This window comes from Cynocephalus volans, chromosome 7 (assembly GCF_027409185.1).
Source record: "Cynocephalus volans isolate mCynVol1 chromosome 7, mCynVol1.pri, whole genome shotgun sequence".
Classification (NCBI taxonomy): Eukaryota; Metazoa; Chordata; class Mammalia; order Dermoptera; family Cynocephalidae; genus Cynocephalus; species Cynocephalus volans.
The window spans coordinates 27778501-27800782 of record NC_084466.1 but is presented as its reverse complement, the minus strand read 5'-3'; positions in this window follow the sequence as shown (position 1 = coordinate 27800782).

The window sequence follows — 22282 nt, the reverse complement described above, 5'->3', positions numbered from 1 at the left end:
TATTTTAAAATTTTATTATCTATATCTGAAAACAATATAATAATAGATATTAAAATTCATCTACCCCTACTAATATTTTGTTTATTTATTTATTTATAGAAACATAATTGATTATACATATCTGGGGGGTACAGTGTTAAATATCAATAGCTGTGTTCAATATGTGATGCCCACATCAGGATAATTAGTCTATTCAACATTACACATTGCAGGGTTTTTTTGACCCTTTAACAAAATAATAAATACATCTGCTCTTGTTATCACTACTTCTGCTGTAATCACATGGAATACAAACAACAGTGAGGCAATAAACATTGTGCTCATATTGAATATTATTCCATTTGGATTTTGGAAACCTTATTGCCTACTTCTGGACTCATTTCTCATTTCAAAATTGAGAGAAACCAATCTTCTCATATTCAGTGCTAATATTGCTTACATGAGCAGTCAGCTGTGGGTTTTCAACTGTTCAATATTTTTCTATTTATTTCTCATTTCTTTGGCCAACATATTTATATTTGTATTCCAGTTATGATACTTCTCATTCATCAGTTACATCTCTTTTCTCCTACTTACATTTCTGAGATATTCCACAGTGGTGTTTAACAACAATGATCTGTGTATTTGATAATTATGAGCTCTAGCCTTATCTCTATTACTTACTAACTGTGATATTGGGAAAGGTAATTTACTTATAAAGTAAACAATGTCCTCATCTGTAATTGGGGATAATCAAAGTACTTATTTCATAAGGCTCTTAGGAGAATTAAATTCAAAAATATATTAAGGTTAGCTCAGTTCGTGGCACATTCTGTATAATACATGTTAGCAATATTCAATTGTTACTCTATGGTGGCACTCAGTGCTTAACATATAATATCAATTGTTTTGGATTCCATGATAATTTATGCAACATCTCTTTCAAGATCATTGAAAGAGCGATCAGTGCTGGTGCACATGTCCACACAGGCCAGACAGTGTGAAACTCTAGGTAGCATCACTGTCATAGATTACAATATGATAGCACCACCTGAAGCAGTGCAATGCAGTGGTCCCTGAACCTAGTTAGCTTGCAATAGAACTAAACCAGAAACACGCCAACTGGAGATCACATCATGCCTCCAAGTCACTCATAATAGCATCTACCTCCCATTTCTTACAATGCATAACTTTTGCTGGAATTTCTATAAATTGCAGGTGAAAACATTTTGATATTTTTAATTAATCTGAATTTTTTGTCTTTTTTATGCCAATGGATTTGACAAGGTGTTTAATTTTCATTTATCTATTTTTCCCACAGTATGCTTTTATTAGAGGCACTGCATTCTCCACCTCTCTTCTTCTGACCCTCTTATTTTTAATCACTACATATTTTTGATGTAAAAAACAAATAAACAAACAACTGTACACATTTTATCTCTACATTATGTCATTGAATTCCTCATCTATGAAATGGGGATAGCACATGCTTCAGAGGGTTAGTGTGAAGACTGTCCAAGATAATCACAAACATATTGTAAGACTTTAGTAAATTGTCTTTTTGTCTTCTAGTTGGTGAAAATATATATTGGCTTACAAAGATTTTTTAAAATTTTTATATACTGGAATAAATCTTGATTAAGGAGATTCTCTAAAGTATAAACACTTAGAAGAAAACTAATCTTTTCCTCTGTGCATTATTTGTCAAATTCCATCATTATCCTGATATGTCAGTAGTAAATGTACAGTGCATTACTTTATGAGGATGGATCACTTTTATAAGATAGAGAAATTCAAAAACATAAATATTTATAAGCTCTAGCTATATTGTGATACAACTAACAAATTTTAACTACATATAGTAATAACATTTTTATGATGTTTCCTCAATTTTAGGAAAAATTCAGTTTGTCAGAAAATAACAGACTCAACCCAATGCTTCTAGACAAATGAGGTATTTTATTCTGGGAATTAAGTTGGGGGTATATTGGCTTGTGAATAGTTGTTTCAATGGCAATATTTTCTTACATAAAGCTGATCATATCCCCTTAAGGCCACTCTCTTTCTGTTTTTGACTTTATGGAAAACGAACAAAATTTATGAGAGTTTTACCTTGTATTGGGAAAATAATTCTTGTTCATAGATAAAGGCACTTTCAATATTGGCAATACAGTAATGTATTGAGAATGGAATTCAGGTAGCTCTGTGAAGCAAGTTTCTCATCCCAGTCATTCTTTTTCCCTGCTCAAAATGATGCTATAAACAATGAATAAAAGAAGGTATGACATTTATAGTGTCTGCTATGAGGCAAGCATTTTACTCGATGTTCAGAGTAGATCATCTCATTGTAAGCCTCACTCATCAAATCAATCAAATCAGTTGATATTACTTCACTTTTAGATGTGAGGTTTGGTGTTCAGAGAGGCATGTACCATAGTTTATTAAATACAATATTTGACATTATGGAAATGCCCTCCCTTATTTTAAGCTCTTGATACTGATATTTCTATTTTCCTACTTTTTTACAGCTATTTCATAAAATTTATAATATCTTATAATTTAGGTACAGTCATCTAACTGGCAAAGTAAACATTAAAGGTGAAGCAACTCACTTTTAAATGCCCCATCATGTTTGATACTAATTTTAACGAAGTATGTCAATGACATTGTATATTTACATTTTGTTTAGAGTTTACTTTCCACTTTTACATAGCTCTTTTATTCAAACTTCCAGCTAACTCTGATAGAAAAGTATTACCACTTTATAGTGAGAAAACTGAGGTTCATAGAAGAAAATGTAATTGATGCTAAATTCAGTTATTAAACTTGACATTGCCTGCTCAGACAGAAGTTAATTTTACACCAATTCTCCCACACTATTTTGAATATGTGCTATTATAGCACATTTACAATATTATTTTAACAAAAATATATTTATTAAGTATATTTTATGTGCAAGACCATATGCAAAATTTTTATGATGTATTTTACTTTCACAGTAATCTAATGAGTTAAACACCACTGCTACTGTCATCATTCTCATTATTATTTTTAATATTGTGATCATTGATGAGAGTTAGTAAATTGTCTCCAGAACCAGTTCAGTAACAGCGTTTGGAGTCAAGCATAGCATTTGAGTCTAGAACCTCCCAACCCATTAATATTGCACTATTTTGCTTCACATCTTATCATCTGGCCAATAACCTGTCAACACTTTAAATGCAAATAAATATGGTTTTAATATTTATAACTTCAGTGCCTACTCTGCTGCATGCATTTTGGTAAGTTTTATTAAATGCTTTCAAAAAATAATCTGTAACTGCATATTTTGTAAGCTTTTCAAGACACTGAAATTGAGTTCAGCTATAGCAAGAGGATAAACTCTATGAGAGTTTATCCTAGTTGTCCTATTTACTGTATCTCACATATCCAGAACAATACATCACATTTGGCAGAAATTTACTTAATAATTATTGAATGATTGATTGAATTTTACCATAATAGAATGGATGCAAGGTTACAATATAGAGTGATACTTGGAAGCATGGAGCATAAAGAAACCAGTATTGAGCAAAGGCAATTCGAAAGAAGCAGAGAAATGAGAGATGCAAGCTAGAAACCACTACTGTCAACACTGGAGGTGCTGGCCACTGTTGTTTCTCTTCCTTGTGAGTTTACAGTAAGGTCAACTTCTGATTCAGAGGTTTTTCAAAAGCATGAAGTGATAGTATGGAACTCCAGATGGCAGCAACCATGCTGTTAGAACAGCGATCAAATGGGACTTTTTGCTGAAAGAAAATGATTGTCTTCAATACTTGTGGATACTGCAAATGGTGGGTGTAGAGATAATTTAGATTTTAAAATTTCTCATTCACTATATAAAATATAATCACTTTATATTTGCTATACAGGCTGTGTGCATAATATTTTCTTTACTTCAATCTTTTAATTGTGTTGCAAAATTATGTTTCACAGATATGAGGTTTTTTGTATTCATGGAAAAGATGGCAGAGGTAGGTATGAACCAGTAGATATGAACCATAGAAGACCTACAATAATGATGAAAATACCATATTTTTCCTGAAAAAATATTTAGCTACAGTGTTCTTGAAAAAGTTGAGCTATGGGCTGTGTGATAAGTTCCTGATAGATACTTGCTTCCAATTAATGAAACATACCAAACAGGGCAGGATATCACTATATTGTACATAATTCTCAAACTGGAGTGTACTCATATCATTTCACGATGGTTTTGTTTCTGAGAAAAATATAAATCCTCTTTTATTTTGTAAGGATTTTTTAAAAATGTTAAAACACACAGTGACTCTAAAATTATTTAGAATTATTTAGCTACAATTATTAGTAAGGAAATTGTACTTCTAAGTTTAGGATATTTGTCATATGATGAGAAGCGTTAAAATTGAACCACTAAAAAATTAATCAAGAGAATGAATAAAATGCTAATTTTTTTATTATTATTTAGACACTTCATTGAAAATTAAATAACATCTTGGAAAAAAGGAGGGGAAAACCCTGATTGTTTATCTTATGTAAAACTTTGAAGCTTTTGTATACTTTTTAAACTATAGCTATACATAATAAAATACAGATTTGAATATTGGGTAACACCCTTTTGTTATCAGCTAAATTATTATTATTTTTATGTTTTGCCTAATAATCATGGTTGATTTTAGAGAGATATAATGATACCAGTACACGTATTTTAAACAGTTTGTATATGTGTGTATGATAGAATAGGTAATAAAAATTAAATTATAAAAGCATGAAGTATGAAGTAATAAAAAACATCTAAATTTATTCTCAGTTGATAAGATCTCAGTTGATAATATCAATGATCAGTTCCTTATCATTGTTTATATTTGAACTGTTTTCTATTTATCTTATGACTAATAACTATTTTTTACAAAAAAATAAGCAAAGGAATGAAAAAATTGTGAAGCATGTTTGAGACACAGCTAAGCCTTTGATATGTTATAAGATGGAAATATTTTTGGAACACAATATTTGAACCCATCATGTGACACCACAAGGTTTGAAAATGTGATTAAATATCTAATACCTGGGAAGTCCTTCAAAATGCACTCATTTGTTGAATTTCTACTACATGCTTATTCCCATAAACAGGAGTACAATACTGATTGAGACACTTCCAGTAGACAAAGATCTTAGTGGCAAGATATTAGAATAAAAATAATTAAACTGCACATTGAAGAATGTTACAAAAAGGGGAGGTAAAGGAAGTTCATGATGAACATCGAGGCACTGATAAGTTAATTATCCATTTGTTTTACAGAAAAAACTTCAATCTTACTGAATAAATAATATCAATTATGAATCAAATGTTTGGGGGCAGGAAGTCATATGGTCTATATTCATGGACACGGTAGTTTAAAAAAGAATGTTACAGGAAATATTGAAATGATTAAGTAAGTGCTTTCCCCTCACTTTTCCTAATAACATTTAACAATAATTTAAATGTAGATTGAGTGGTGGTAATTAGGAATGCACATAGCTTTGAGTAAATCAAGAATGAATATTAATTTTTTAAAAAACCCTATCAGTCATTTACCAAAGAAAGAAAAAAATTTTGATTTAACTTTAACATTTTTCTTACTTTTGATTAAGTAATTTAATAAAGCGTTAATAGTCTACAGTGATGAACAAAAATGGTTCTACATTTCATTGCAAAGTTAAGCATAGTTTTATGTTGAATAATTCAGTTGTTTAACTTCATTGGTAAAATCCACCATGTGCCCAGAAAACAAATTAAGTAAAATTATGTAAAAAATGTAATAAAGATCTATGAGATTCAATTAGCAATTGTTACAGGTTTTTGAACTATTTATAATTAGAAAGTCAAGATTTTTGTTAGAGTTTAACTTTCTGAAGCTAGCATGTAATTACATTCCACAACAGAAAAAAAAAAAAAAAGAGTTACAGTCTTTAATAAATTGTTGACTGTGTAATAGTCAAAAGTTATCTGTAAGGTTCTAGAATCATTGGGGGGGGAAGCCTATTATTATTATTACTGTTGTATTAAACTGCTTAACATTAAAGACTTTAGTGATCATATTACGTTACTACAAACTTGCGATTAATAACATTAAATAAATTATATACATTGATATGTTATGTAGCGAGGAACATAAAAACAAAAAAAAATGGAAATCTTTAGTAGCTAATTGAGTGAACTGAAAAAATAATTCAAAAAAGAATCTAACAAAAATTTAAGAAACAATTCAAATGATGAAAGAAAATATATAGTATACTCGTGTACCACTCATAAACATATACCAACACAATGCATGCTTGGTGTGGCAAAATACAAAGGATCATGAATAATTTCACTCCTTTATAGGAAATATTAATAAGTAAAAACATCAATTATCTCACATAATTCATTATGTCTGTAGAGAATATACATCCAAATATTTTTAAATTAATCTACCACATGCCTAGGACCTAATCTGTTATTGTTTATTTGTTGGTTTTTCATTTATGGAATAAGAATATCAGCAAATCTTTCCAAAGCATTTTGCTCGTACTACAAAATCTTGGGGTTTTGAGTCAGAGACCTAGGTTGGAGCTTTTATTCAGTCCATTAATAACCTTGAAACCTTGAATGGTGTAAACAACCAGGTCTTAAAAATAAAAACTGCAGCATCTCGAATTTCAGAGTTGTTATGAAAATTAAATTAGACAACATATGTAAAATCCTCTACCCTACTGCTGGCACTCATATGTACTTTTTTTTTTTTTCTTTTCCATGAAAAGTGAATTATAATTATGATTAAATGCATAGTTGTAAAAGCTTCTGTTTTTTATGTGACTAAACACTGTAGAAACTTAATGATAGTAATATTAATTATTACATTAATTTCTCAATATGCACACTCTTTATTACAAATTTATGTAGTAGATCAATGGAATAGTCATTGCTTTTGGCATGATAATACTGCAGGTTCATATACCGTCTTTACAGCTTAAATATTATAGAAACTTGAGGCAATCACACACTTTCAATTGTGGTAGCTGAAGAATGCAATAGCAACAATATAATCATATGAACTTATTTAATATAAATTATAAAATAATATGAAAATACCAAAGTTAATAAATTTTATGAAATATATTACTATTTATTTGTTGTTTACTTAAAATAATTGGATTTAAATTATGATTTTGGTGGCTTTTAATTAACAATTAGATATCTATCTCTATTAATAAGTACATATGTCAATATTGAATTTAACATACATATTACATATGAGGTTATTGACTAGCAAATTTCTTAATTAAAAAGATACTTTTTAATATTTCTCTTTAAGATAGGACTCCTAAGATATAAGTGGTATGTATCAAATAAATATTTTATAGATTCTCTTGTTAATATAGTAAATATGCACTTCTATTACATTTCAGATTAAACAAGTGAATCAAAAAATTCTACAAAGTACTACTATATGCATATGTTAGATATTTAAAACTAATTATAAATTAAAGATTTTGAAATAAATATCATGGCATACATGTATATATGTTCAGTACTATATACATAGGTTTCTTTTATCTGCAGAATTATCATAATTGAAACTAGATAATGTAATTGATAGAAGAATAAGTAGATATATACCCTATACTTATAATTAGATACTTGGGAAATAATAGCTTTTTAAAATTTTCTTCATGTGCATAAAACTTAGAGAGAAGTACATGTCTTCATAGCTAAGGGAAAGTAGTATATGATAAGTTATAAGCTAAGATAGCTATGCAAAAAACGTTTATGAACACTGGCTTATAAATATCAGGATAATGAAACACCAAGTTAACTAAAATGTAGTTTCAACTCATTGCCTATTTTATTGCATTCTAATACATGAAATAGCCCCCAAATCATTGAGACAACACACAGCAAAACATTATTTAATTGCTGTCTATTATAATACCATTCTGATGACAAAATTGCACTCAATAATTGAACAATCATTTTCAAATGCATTATGAGTACCGCAGGGAATATAAAGACAAGTAAGATGTGCTCCCTCAACTTCAAGGATTTCATTGGTGGTGCAGATACTAACCAAACAAACATTATTTAAGGGAGAAATTAAGTGATTGCTAACAGAAATATAAAGCATCTAACAGCCACACAGAAATGGTAAGAATTAATTTCCCTTGTAGAGAAATCAGGAAGTCAGTATCATGATCAAAAGTTCAGTAATAAAATGAGTTGAAGAAAAACTGGATAAATGTGGCCAGCCTCATTAAAATTACATTTAGTAGATAGAACTCTTAGAATCTGACCCAGGTTATATAATGGTCTTTTCTACGAGTGTTGTGACTGTTTTTCTTGATCTCCACAGGGATTCTACTGTAAACTTGCAGAAGCTACAGTAATAGCCTGATGCCATTTTGAATTAAAATTTGCTGGAGCTTCATTAAAAATATATAGTAGTGAAATCATCTTTCTCATTCCATCTGAACACATCTTCCATCTTTCATCTAGCTGATGAAATGATACCAGATCAGAGAAAACAAGACCTATTGATGAATCTGTTCAAATTCTCTAATCTCTTTATTTCTTGTTTTGTTTTGTTTTGTTTTCCCACTGTGCCTATTCTTATTTGAGATAATGGCAAAGTCTTCTCAAGGGCTGTGAAACTTGCAAGAAGTAGTGTCAAGTTCCTGCCTTTCTTTGCTTCTTTTAGTGAAGGGACGATCACTGTAGCCTATCCGTAAGTAGAATTCCACCATCTTTTTCACTTAAGTAATCCACCATATTGTGTTCCTACTATTTATCAAATGCTTCCAGATCCTCATCCCCCTCTCCATACATTCAGTTGTCTTTCCTCTGTTGTGTTAATAATGTCTAATTTGTCTTGTTTCACATTTGCTTCCTTCCATAGCATTCTCTGCTTGGCTATCACAAATCGGTAAAAAGTAAGTCAAAGCTAAATTCAATGCTCTTCCTTTTTCCTTGTTTATTGTGCCTCTTGATTAACCTTCAAATGAGTTCCATACCTTTTAAGAGGTACATTAAGTAACATCATGTACAATCTCATTCCTTCTCAGTTCAGATTTCTTGAATTTCCTCTTCTTCCATATTCTGCCCAGTTATGTCCATATACTTTAGTTTATAATTATAATTTTTCCTCCTTCTGGGCTTTACCCATGCACATTCCGGTACCTCCATTACCATCAGAATGCCCACTTTCATGTTTTTATTTTGTGTATATCTGTCTCCTTAGTCTCCATTATCTCTCAAGAATTCCATGCTCTATAGGTTTGGAAATCACCCTGTTGAAGGGATACTTGCACTCCCATGTTTATCACTGTTCTATTCACAATACCTAAAATATGGAACCAACCTTAATGTCCATTGACAGGTGATTGGATAAGAAATTGTGGTATATATACACAATGGAATACTACTCAGCCATAAAAAGTATTGAAATTCTGCCATGCACATCAACATGGATAAGCTTGGAGGGAATTATGTGAAGTGAAATAAGCCAGACACAGAAAGAGAATACCACATGTTCTCACTCATATGTGGAAGCTAAAAAATAAGTAACGATTATAGTAATAATAAGTTGATCTGTTAGAAGGAGAGAGTAGACCTGTGGTTACTAGAGGCAGGAAAGGGGAGAGGAAGGGAAAATAGTGAGAGGTTGCTTAATGGACACAAAAAAGCTAGATAAGAAAAAAATAAGTTCAGTCAAGCTAGACATCTATAATTAACAATAACTTACTACATGTTATCAAAAGGCTAGTAGAGAGGAGATCAAATGTTTACATTACAAAGAAATTATTAAATTATTACAATGATGGATATGCTAATGATTTGATCATGACACATTGTGTGCATGTATTTAAATATAAGTCAGTACCCATAAATATGTATAATCGATATATTTCAATAAAAAATAATTGTCAAATTTAAAAAGGCCAAAATTACAGTTATCATACAACTATTTTTAACCAAATATATATATGTTCCTCATATGTGTAGCACAAACCACAATTACTTTCACAATGAGTTACAGATAAAAATTACTTAAAGCTAAATGCAAAATATAAAAGAGAAATCTATAATAAAGACAACTATCAGTTACATACAGCTCTATCAATCAATAACTGAAATGCATTGATTACTCATTAAGTTTAGAGGCATGCTAAGCTCTTAACCTCAGCACAAGTATTCTCCTTCGACCCCCCCAATTCTGGATGGTTATTTGGGTTTATTTTATTTCTTTTTCAAATAATGATAAATTAATTGCCTCCATTTCCTATAAATCCAGGTTTATGTTCCCTTTAAATACTCCACCAATATTTTAGAGGTTAAATCTTTATTTATTTTTTAATTGTAACATAGTTGATTGTACATATCTGTGGGGTACAGAGTTGAATATCAATACTTGTGTTCAATATGTGGTGCTCAAATCAGTTTAACTGTTATATTCAACAGCATACACCATCATTGTTATCCATAGCACTTTACCAATTCCTCCCTCCCTCCTCCCACTTTCAGTAACTTCCAATAACATCAGTTAAATCTAAGAACAAATCTTTTTTTTTTTTTTTAATGGGGAGAAATGTCATTCTCCCCATATAGACTACTGCTTAGAATGATTTCAAAACCAATGTGCATTTTCTATGTTATATAAAATAAAGATGACTATGACCTGCATGATGGAAATAGTATTAATATATGTAAACTCTAGCTACAAAAACAACTCCCTATATAAAAGTAATGTTTATCTGTCTAAAAATTAGTAAAACAAAACGAAACAAAAATAAACAAAAATCCTCAGTCTCCATTTCAAATATTTATAATGAGTCTGAAAACCGTCCTTCATCCAAATTGGTGCTGTTTCTATTTAAATATACCTCCCACAGCATCCTCCACTGGCATTACAGAAGGTGGCAATCAAGAAAACATAATCACTGTTTTTCAGAAAATCTTTATTAATTCTCACTCTTGTGTCTGGCTTTGGCCAACTTATCCACCTAGAACACTATTATCTCTACATTCTAAACATAGAATTAATTAATTCTATAAAACTCTATCTCAAATACAAGTTAGCATGAGAAATTTTTTCTTATTCATAGTTAAAAGTTATTTATGCCTATGTAAAGCTACTAGAGCATTCATTATCATCGTATATTTCATTTTTAAAAATTAAAACTAAATACAAGTGATTACCTTGAGTGACTATAGCTTATTTTATTAACCAAATCACAACTTCTTCTATATGTAATTTATGCATATGTATATACATTATATTATATTTGTGTACATTTATATAGTTTGCATTGTTTTTGTTTTCCATAAATATAATCACAAAATAGACTTATTAACTATATGAAAGTGACTTAAAGCATTATTAAAAATACAATAAATTTTATTAACCACTTAATAAATCCACAAGGAAGCACTCTTTTTCATTATTTTTGAGTTTTTAATTGCCAAGTAAAATATGGAATTTTGGTTTCTCTCTATGGGATTAAAAAAAATATATTATTTCTTGAAATGACAGATATAATTAGGATGCTGCTAATTATATTCTATTTTAATGGCTACCAATCAAGGATGCACTAAAGCTCAGTGAGTTCATGTGGAAGGTTAATGGCAAGAGAAATGAATTCTATTTATTTCCTAATGCAAAGTGAAAAGTCACAGAAAGTTTTCCTGTCCTTGGTTGATTGATGGAAGGAATGTTCCAGTTAAAATTCTTACAGCATATTAATGATACAATAATTGAGAGCATTTTATTTTATCTCAAAATTGTATCTAGAAAGTCTTCATGTTTAACAGCCATTAATATGTTAAAATCAAAACATTTTCATTCTAATAACATTTATATAAAGCGTTCTATTAAAACAGAGCACTCTAGAGGAGATGGGAAAGTATGCCCCCAGGACATGTGCCTAACATGTTTTCTACTGACTTCCCAACAAAGAAAGGCCTACATTCACCTCAAATCAAACCTGACACTTAAGGAGAATTTGTATTAAACGCTCTTTATCATTATTTTCTATATACTACTTTCACTCACTAAATGCTCAGACAAGTTTATATGGTTTAACTAAAGATGAGATTTTCTCCCCCAAAATTATTGCTCAGGAAAAAGAGATATTTTTGAATATTTATAATTTTTATAAATTCTGTAAATGGTGGAGGGGTTTATTCAATTATTTGTTTTCAACAAAATCTCTTTGGAAATAATGCTTCTTCTATCATCACTGAGTGCATTTTTTCCCTAGATATCTCCATGGCCTCTCACCTTTTCCTTTAGATATCTGAACAGGTATCATTATTTTATAAGAGAAGACTATCTTTACTTGCATGAATTACAAATACTAAATAATATTTGTAACTGTATGTTTCCCTTAATACTAAACTTTCAGTTTTTACACTGACTTCTTACAAGAGAGATACATAGTTTTTATTTTCCACATTAGTACATTGAGTACTTTATACAAATCCTATGTGACGTTGTTATTGCTTGTTATAAATGAGACAGAGAAGTTATTCTGATTTTGTATGGCTCAATACATTGAATGAGATTTATACAGTATCTGATAAGTCACAGGAAAGAAGCTCATTTTATGATACTTCTACATATTTCAGAGGTATGTATGACTTCAAGTCTAAATAAGAGCCAAACTCTTGTGAGCTGGCATGATAAAGACCATCATTATAAAATTATATGAAGCAGTAGTCCTGATTTAAGGAAAGAAGAGCAAGATGTAAGACTGAATAAAGACTGACTGGAAAGAGAAATGATGTACTAATTTTCTACTGCCGTGTAACAAACCATCAAAAACCAACTGTGTAAAAACAACACAAGTTTATGAGCTCAAAATCCGTAGGTCAGAAATCCAGGTCCAGCATAGCCAGATTCTCAGCTCAGTCTATCACAAAGCTGTAATTGAGATGTCGACTTCATGTCTGGAAGCTCCAGGAAAAATCTACTTTTAAGTCTATTCTGTGTGTTGATAGAATTCAACTCCTAGAAGAGGAGTAACCTCTGTTTTCTTACTGGTTGTCAGATAAGGACTGCTCTTAGCCCCTATAATTGACCCAAATTCCCTGTTACATGGCCCCCTCCATCTTCAAGGCCATCAAAAAAATGATTTATTGTGTGTCAAATCCCACTGATGATTTGAATCTTTGACTTAGAAAGAACTGACCCCCTTTTAAGAACTCATCAAAATAGGACAGACTAACTAACCCCAGATTACCTTCTTACAGTCAACTGTGTTATTTAAATTACCTATTTATAGAAGGGAATGTAATTTATCACACTCATATATACAGTTTAAAGGAATATGCAGAGTATGTACACTAATAGGCAGGCATCTTGGGAGCCATCTTACAGTTCTTCCAAACATAATGGCTAAACCAAAGGACATGTGATATAAAGGAATGTGCGCAATACTTAGGCAGGAGGGAATAGGGACACACCTCAGGGAGGCTGCACATAAATATTCAGACTCGATCAGCACTAGCTGCCCTCCTTGTTTTGATGTTAATGAACCCATAATGAGCTGACTACAGCTTAACCACACTACCAATCAGCATGCTATACCTGGAAATTTGCAGTTTACAAAACCTACAGCACCTGTGCACCATAAGAAACAAAAGTGCAGACAACTGCTATACAACCTTCCATCTGTGATGCTCAACCAGGAAGGACAAAGTTAAGGGAAAAGTGACTCCACTGCACAAGACCGAAAACTTCAGAAACTCAGGGACACATGACAGGAAGCTGATACGAAGTTGCATCAGCCTGTTAGGCCTTAATTACCCTAGATCCTCCCCTACAAATGAATATACCTTCTCTTAGCTAGGCTATAGAATCACCACTGTCACAGAACACCATATAAAATCTCCCCCTAAGAATCTAGGAGTGCTCCTCAATAGTGAAGATGTCCATGCACCCTTCTGCATGTACTTTCAGTTTTTACTAAAGCCATGTGTTTTGACTGTCTGTCATTCTTCCTTTCCTTTTGTAATATGGGTGCACAATGTGGGCTCCTCTCAGTCTCAAGAAAGATTTTTCTTCATAGTTTGGCCAAAAACCTGGAACTGCCATCTGGTAACAGTACTGGTATATAAAGATTTAAGATTTGAAAATACAGAGAATATTTGTAATTTGTATGATGTTATGTAAATTCAAACATCTTCACTGACCCTCAGATTTCTTGATTATACTAAGCTTTTACAAAAAATATTTTTGTTTGGCTGTTATTTGGGAGAGAGCAGATATTATTGTCATATAAAAGCTTAGCTTGACTCAATTCATGGAGTTACTTCAGATACATATATCTACATTTTTACATATAGATGGTCATTGAATCCATAAAAACTGATACAAAAAATTTACAGAAAAAAATGAATAAAATGAACTGAGAAGAGGAACGAGAACAGAACATCCAGGCATACCAATGTTCATATAAAAGTCCAGGCCATCTGCATCATACTAATCATGATGTGTGATCAAACTCCTACCAACACTGTTTCAGAAATTGTCTTAACAACTTTTAAAGGTAATTATTATTCACACTGAATTATAAGAAACACTTGTTTAATTTTGATGGAGAAAGAGCACTTTGTGCAAAGAAGATGAGAAGAAACATTCAGAAAGCTATTGAAAAAACTAAGAAAGCAGTTCAATAGAAGCCAAGAAGAGCAAGTGCAAAGATAATGATAGGGGCACAACAAGACAGAATGTTACAGAGATGCTGGAAGAGGAAAACTAATTGGAAATATACAATGAATATAGCAAGGTACTGCTGTTGAATGAAGAATTTGCAAATGCTAGTTGTACTGGGTGCTAGGTATATCAGCATGAGTCATTTTATATTAAGTCAAAATATGGCAGTTAAAGTACATTGGAGAAAAGAAAAGTTAGTTTTGAATATAGAAAACACATAGTAGTTTATAGTGCAAGGTTCTGGAAGAGTGATAAGTATACAGTGAAGGCTTTACTCATAATCAGTGTAGATTTTGGAATGGTGAAAATAAACAAACAAAAGCAGCCATTGAGTGCTACCTGAGAATGTATTCAGAGTTTTAAAACCTGGAGGCCACCACACTGATAAGAGAACCAGAGGTAGTGAATAGGAATATGATGAGAATTGACAGCCTAAGACTTTATATTCTTGAGGGTCTTTTCTATGCATAGAAAAAAAGTTTGTATTATTTCAAAAATATAATATTACCACTTTGTGTGTGTTTATAAAACAAGTCGTGCATGTTTTGTATTGTGTGACTTATTTTATAAACACACACAAAGTAGTAATCCTAAAGCTTCACACTATTTATCTAAAAGATGCTTCCCCACTAAGAAAAAATTGATGATATCCTGACTCAAGCGATGATTGTTGTCTATCCTGATGCACCATACTTACAAATCAATGAGCGGAAAGAGTCCAGCCTGAGATGGTGGCCTCTATTCATGCTCACAACTATGACAGGGCACCTTGGACCACTGAGTCCAATCCAAAATAGCTATAAGAGGATGCATTAATCACATACTCTATGGCTTCTAAAGACATGAGAGTTATTTAATTTTCAAGTTGCACTTGTTTCCATAACCTAAATTCATGTTGCTGTATAATTCTAATTAATTTCTTTAATATATTAAGACATTCATTTTATGTTCAATCATTTTTATTTTCTTCCTGTTAGAGCTACATCTTTAAAGATATTAAAATAATCTGTGATTATATTCTGCGTATTTCAGAGGTATGAGCAACTCTGAGTTTTAAGTATGTTTAGTAACAGTGAAATATAAATGAAATTTATGAAAGATCAAACTTGCTAATGCTAAATGGTCATAGTATGACTTGTGGATAAAATCTAATGTAATTTTGATTTAGGAGTGCATGTACAAAGTTTGCAGAAGGGCAGATATAGCAGGTAGAGATTAAGAAGAGATGTATACTTACTGAAAATAATGCACATAATTTTTAATTTCCCTGACTTTCGGCAAACAACAAAGATTTATAAAAATACTAAGAAGACATTTACAAAACTCTGCTTGTTGTTTAAGACTTGATTGACTACATGACTATTAAGTTTAAGAGCATATTTAGCATTTTTTCACTTTTGCTTTATTATTATAAAGGAAAGCTAAATTATAAACATTTGCATTAATATGAACATAATTTGTAAATAAACTTTAATTGGGTAGATAAAGTTGTTTATAGTCATTGAATAATTTGTTTAACCATTTATGCTAACAGAGCAAAGGAAAACTAAAAACATTTCTACTGAAAAAAGTGTAAATAGCAAAGGTTTATAGTATTGTAAGAGAAATATAAAACACATAAAAATAAGATTTTTAAATATATTTTGAGAAATCAGGCACTATCGTCCCTTCATTCATAAATTTCTGGACATCTGCTCTTTATATAAAATTTTCTAGTCTCTGGTAATACAGCAATGAACAAAATTCTTCATCTTTCCAGGGTTTCTATTCCAGTGAAACAGAAAGATGATAAATGATAAGCAAAATATATAGTATAATAAATGATGCTACTATAGAGAAAAAATACAGAAGGAGAAGCAAGTACAAAATAAAAACTCTGAGGGACTGAAATTTTGAAAAGAGTTGCAAGAGAAAGCCTTTTTGATGATATTGGAGCAAAGATCTAAAAGAGGTAAGGTAATTAGCCATATGAGTATCTAGGGGAAGAATGCTACAGGCAGAATCTTTATATATTGAAGAGTTTGTTTTCTGAATATCAGTACAAGGAAATCACTAATATTGTCAATAAAGTTAATTGTTCCAAATATAACATTCAATTAAAATATGCAACCTCCAGAAGGGATTTATTTTGTTTTGTTATCTGATGTACTCTCAGTATGTATAAGTGTGTCTTTCACATGGTGGGCACTAAATAAATACTTGGTGAGTACATAAATATTGTCTTTGACCGAGTTCAGTATTCAATATAAGCCAACATATTTGTCAAATAAACATATTTTTCTTAGCAATACTAGTTACCATTGTTGAAACCTACTACAAGTTACAAGTCGCAAAGCACCCAACTGTTAATGATACCCACTTGGGAAAGGATCTGTAATAAGCACAAGTTGTACTAGGCACTTAGTTGGAGAGTTGGTTAAATAGTTGGGTCATTTTAACAACCTAGGATTTTTCTGTCTGTGCTGTGTCAGAAAATCACTGTTTTCTAGATGGAAGCAGCATATGAAACATCTCACAATCATATAACAAAGGGCTAGGAGACAGAGAAGGCAGGTATACTTTGCATTTTATACTGTTTAGTAGCAAGCGAAATCATTATCACAAGTTCCCAAGGAAAACAGTCATGGCAGGGAAATAATAACATACTACTCACTTCTTCCCACATTGCCAGCTGTAATATGGCCCAGGAAAGTATGTATCTCTAATTTCTAGCATCTACATTGAGAAGTAGATATTTCTAGGACAGAAGAAGGAAGAAGAGTAAGACTATTGTATATGTGCCATGACTGATTGACAAACAATTACAGAACTAGTGTACTGCAGTCTTTTGTTTAAGCTAACTAAATCTAGGAGCACAATTATTTTATGTGGCCTGCCCTAGCATTGAAAAAAATAAGATTAAATGCAGAAGGCATATTAGTTCATTTCTCTTGCTTATAATAGAACACCTAAAACTGGGTAACAAATTTTTTTTTCAGAGTTTTGGAGGCTGGGAAGTCCAGAGAACACATTTGGAGAGGGCCTTCTTGGTGGTGACTCTCTACAGTGATGTAGGATTTCACATGGTGAGAGGGGCTAAGCAAGATTTAGCTAACCTTCTCACTTCCCCTCCTTATAAAGGCATCAGAACTACCTCCATTACTCCATGTATGGATCAATTCATTTACAAGGACACAGTATTCACAATCTAATCACCTCTTAAAAGCCCCATCTTTCATAACTGCAATTGGATTTCCCACACTTTTAACACTTTACAATGGGGGCCAATCTTCAATAAGTTTGGAGGGGACATTAAATTCATAGCAGAAGAGTAGGTAAAAATCAATTGCATTATTGTAAATAATCCTTAAGTTTTTACATATAAGAATATTTCTGGGTTGATACATATAAAGACAGGAACAGCAGTTATTTCTGGGAATCAGAAGTGAGACTCAGAATTGGGAAATTTTAATTAGGGTCTTTTATTACTTTCAGGTGTGTGTTATGTGGAAGGGGGTTATAGATTTTATTATTGTTTCATATAATTTGCTCTCCTCCCAAGGGAGAAGATAGTATGCCTTTTTATTCCATATGACTTGCAGTGTCTCCCTATAAGAGAAGTATACTTGTACTTTCCATGAGACTTGCTTTGTCCCACACAATGGGCACTACAATAATGTATCCTGGTCTAAGTAGCTGCTTAAGGACACATGTTTATTTATTTCCAGAAGCATTCTTGTTCTTTCTTTCTTTCAGAATAACATTAGGTACTAATTAGGGGGTGACCTCAGGGAGGGTCCACAAATGAGGAGATGCTTAGAACAAGACAAAAGCCACTGTTGAATCACAGTAAATTGGTGACATGTAATCAAAAATATTGAAGTGTTGGGGTCATTTGTTACTGCAGCCTTACCTAACAAAATCTGACTAAAATATGTTTATAATGAAATTCAGGTGAAACTGAAACTTAGAAAATTTGTGAATTATTAAAGATATGTTGGAAAATACTTTATCCAAAATTTGAGTCAGAACAAACAGTATGTAAGAGTATTAAATTAAATAAATATGTGGACATACTTGAGAGGCACAATAAAATGTGTGCTTTGGATCACGTATGTATGTATCTACATAACAGCACAATGTTTTTTTTTTTATATTTTAAATTATTCCATAATTCAATATATTTTGCTCAAATTGTTACTTCAACTTTCTTATTCTGCAAATTTCAAATGTCATTTAAATTTACATAAAATTTCAACTTCAAATTGTTACAATTTACCAGAGGTTAAAATTGGTAAATACTAATATCTAGATGGTATCAGTTACTGAAGAAACCTAAAGGGAGCTCCAGATGGTCTAATTGAAGTCACAGTGCTGAGAAGGTTCCACAGATGGAAGACTTTGGTAGTACAGACATTTCAACAAGCTTATTGTAAGGTGCTCTAGTGTTTTCCATTTCTTACAATACCGGCAATACTTACATTCAACATTAATTCTGTTTTCCTGACACACTTCAAGACAAATGAGGGTTTGTGAAACATTCCTCAAAATAAGTGTGTAAGATAGAAGTTAAGGAAAAGGATTTAAAATATGTTCTTGCCTATTAACAAATACTTGAAAAAAGAAAAACACAAAAGAGTTAAAAGCTTTGGAAGAGATGATAAAGAATATTTAGTCTACTCCTCCCAACTACATTATCTTTATAACCAATAATAAAAAAAGATAAACATTTTTATGTACTTACTCTACATCAACTGATGAGCTAATTATTTTTTTACTTATTTCATTTAATCCTCATAATAATTGTATCAATTATTCCTCAGATATTCATATATACTGCATAGAGTAGGTACTATTAATATCAGGGTAAAATTATGAATGCGATGTAAATGGCATCCACTTGACTTGAGTACAAGCGCCTTGGGCACCGGTGGCTCTGATTATTGTTATTACTTTTTCAGAGGAGCAAAGAGAAATTTAGAGATTGAGAGGCTGGATCATTTATTCATGTATAGTAGTCCGACTATAGTAAGTGACAAAATCAGCATTTGAACTCAAGTCTATGTCTCTTTTAGAACTTTGGCTTTTAAAAATTATGCTATCAATAAGTGTCATTCAGGTATTCATCAGGAAACTCAGATGTAGAAAATAAAAAAAGGAAATTAACACTCTTTATGGCTCAGTTAAGATCAGTTTGATATATTTAATAATATGCATTAATATTTTTTAATTTGATAATGTAGTTTCAAAAATTAGCAACTAATATATAAATTAAATGTTAAAACTGAGAAATAATAAGATATACATTCAAAAGTTAAGGGCAATTTATAATTACGGATATTAAGAGTATCTTGATAGCTTTGACCTTGATAGCATAATAATATATTTGACAATAGAGGTCAAATTTCATTTATTTATAAAACGTTTTTGTGCCATTTTTACTACTTAATCACATGACTTATAACTTGATATATATTACTTATATTTAGTAACATGTCATACATTACATATAATGACTAATATTATGCAATTATTAATATTATATATCAACAATCCCCCACTTGTTTTGTTTCAAGGGAAGTCCCTTCTCAATAATCTCTTTTGCACAGTGCTTATCTGATCTCCATCATTACGGATGGATTCCAGATTCTTGACTGAAATTGTTAGTGAAATCTAAATATGCATTCTATATTTAAAATTTTTTATATAGATTTATTTTTTTAATATTGTAATTTAGTGAATATTTTCTCTTATAAATTAAAACAATACTAATAGTCATATGAAAAAAACTCCCCCTCATACTTCAGAGCCCTAAGATTAAGGAGGAAATTATTTTTAAATTAGAGGTTAATATTAACTGTTTACAGCTTGCATATTTCAGTTAAAATAAGATCTGAGAGTATTAGTTACATGAATATGTAAAACTATTTTTATTATTTTCTCACTTTCACAGAGGATTCCAGGATTCTAATATATCAAATCAGGAGCCTATTTGGGGATATTTAGGTTGATTTTTTATCTTTTTCTGCATAAACAGTACCTGTTAATGGGCATTTTCAATATTTATTGCCAATATGTATTTGACATATATGTTGTTGTATTTACAGGGTGATTTCTTAGAGGTGGATCTGCTGGATCCATTGCTGGCAGGAGTCCTGTTCTGGTTAACACTGTCTCTCCCCTGGACTCTACAACTTCATTTCCAAGGGTCTTAAGGAAGCCTATGTCCTAGCATGCCATTGCAACTCTTCAAACCCCATCTCCCATAATTCCCCCAGTACAGAAATATTTCCGCCCATCCCTCCACCACTGAAACTCAGAAAACCTCCTAAATTTCCAACTTTGTTTTTCTGAATATTACATTCATATTGTTGCTTGTCCCCAATATTGTTGCTTTGAGGTCACTTCTCTTACAGCCTCTCAAATAGTACTGTTCCTTCTTTTATAGTCCTGATCATACCATTAGACCTGTGGATAAAGTAGATATCATCTTTGCTCTTCCTTTCTGCTTCCAGAATATTCTCTTTCTTTTCCTTAATTTAATCTTTCTTTAAATGTGGCTACTACCTTGTGGAAACTTCAGTATTAACAAATATTTGTATATTTTCCAGAAGCAGCAATGCTCGTATTTTATTCTTTTTAATCCCTTCTTAGGCCACCAACACATCATCTTCTATCCTCATTCTCAGAAGAATACCTTCTTTACTGTTTCACTAAAAAATTAGAAAAAATCAGGAGATATTTTTACGAGTTCCAACCATCACTTCTACCAATGTATGTGATTCTCCGCCCACAAAAATCACCATTAATCTCCACTTTACAGCAAAACTTCACACTTGAAGATTTCAATTAATCTCCTTCCACCTTTCTTGAATCCATTCCACACTAATCATGTTTTCTTTTCCATCAAGTCACCAAAGTTACTCTTATTAAGGCCACAATGACATCAGCATTGCTAAATTTAATGTTAAGTTTGACATTACAACAGGCTATATAGGTGATATATATCTTCTTTAAATTCTAATTATATTATCTACCTCTTCTTTCATTTTCCCTTTTATTTTCTCTCCTAGAACACACTGGAATTTTTGTTTTACCTAAAAAAACTATAGACAATCTTCATATTTAGGGTCTTTGTTCAGTTCTGCCTTTAAAAAGCTTAGATTTTCCTTTCAAATATTCACACAACTCACTGACGAAGTTCTTCAAGTTCGTTAATCAAATGTCACTTTCACAATGACAGCTCTCTTACCCTGGCACTTACTAGCCCATTTTTTGCTTTATAGCACTTATCACCATCTGATGAAGTTCATATTTGTTCTTAAATGTTTAATGCATTAGAAATGCATTAATTTACTTTTATTGCCTAGCTCCCTTTCTTGGAATATAATATACATGAGGTTTGGCATGTTTATTAATTTTTTTCTGATATGATTTTTTGGTCTGGAAAGTGTCTGAAATAAAGAGGTACTCAGAAATGTTTGTTAACTTAGTGAATAAGCCAGATATTGTCAGTATGCCTTTCAAAGTAACTGTTTAATATGCAAACTCTAACTATGAAAGTGCCTATTTTCACATCA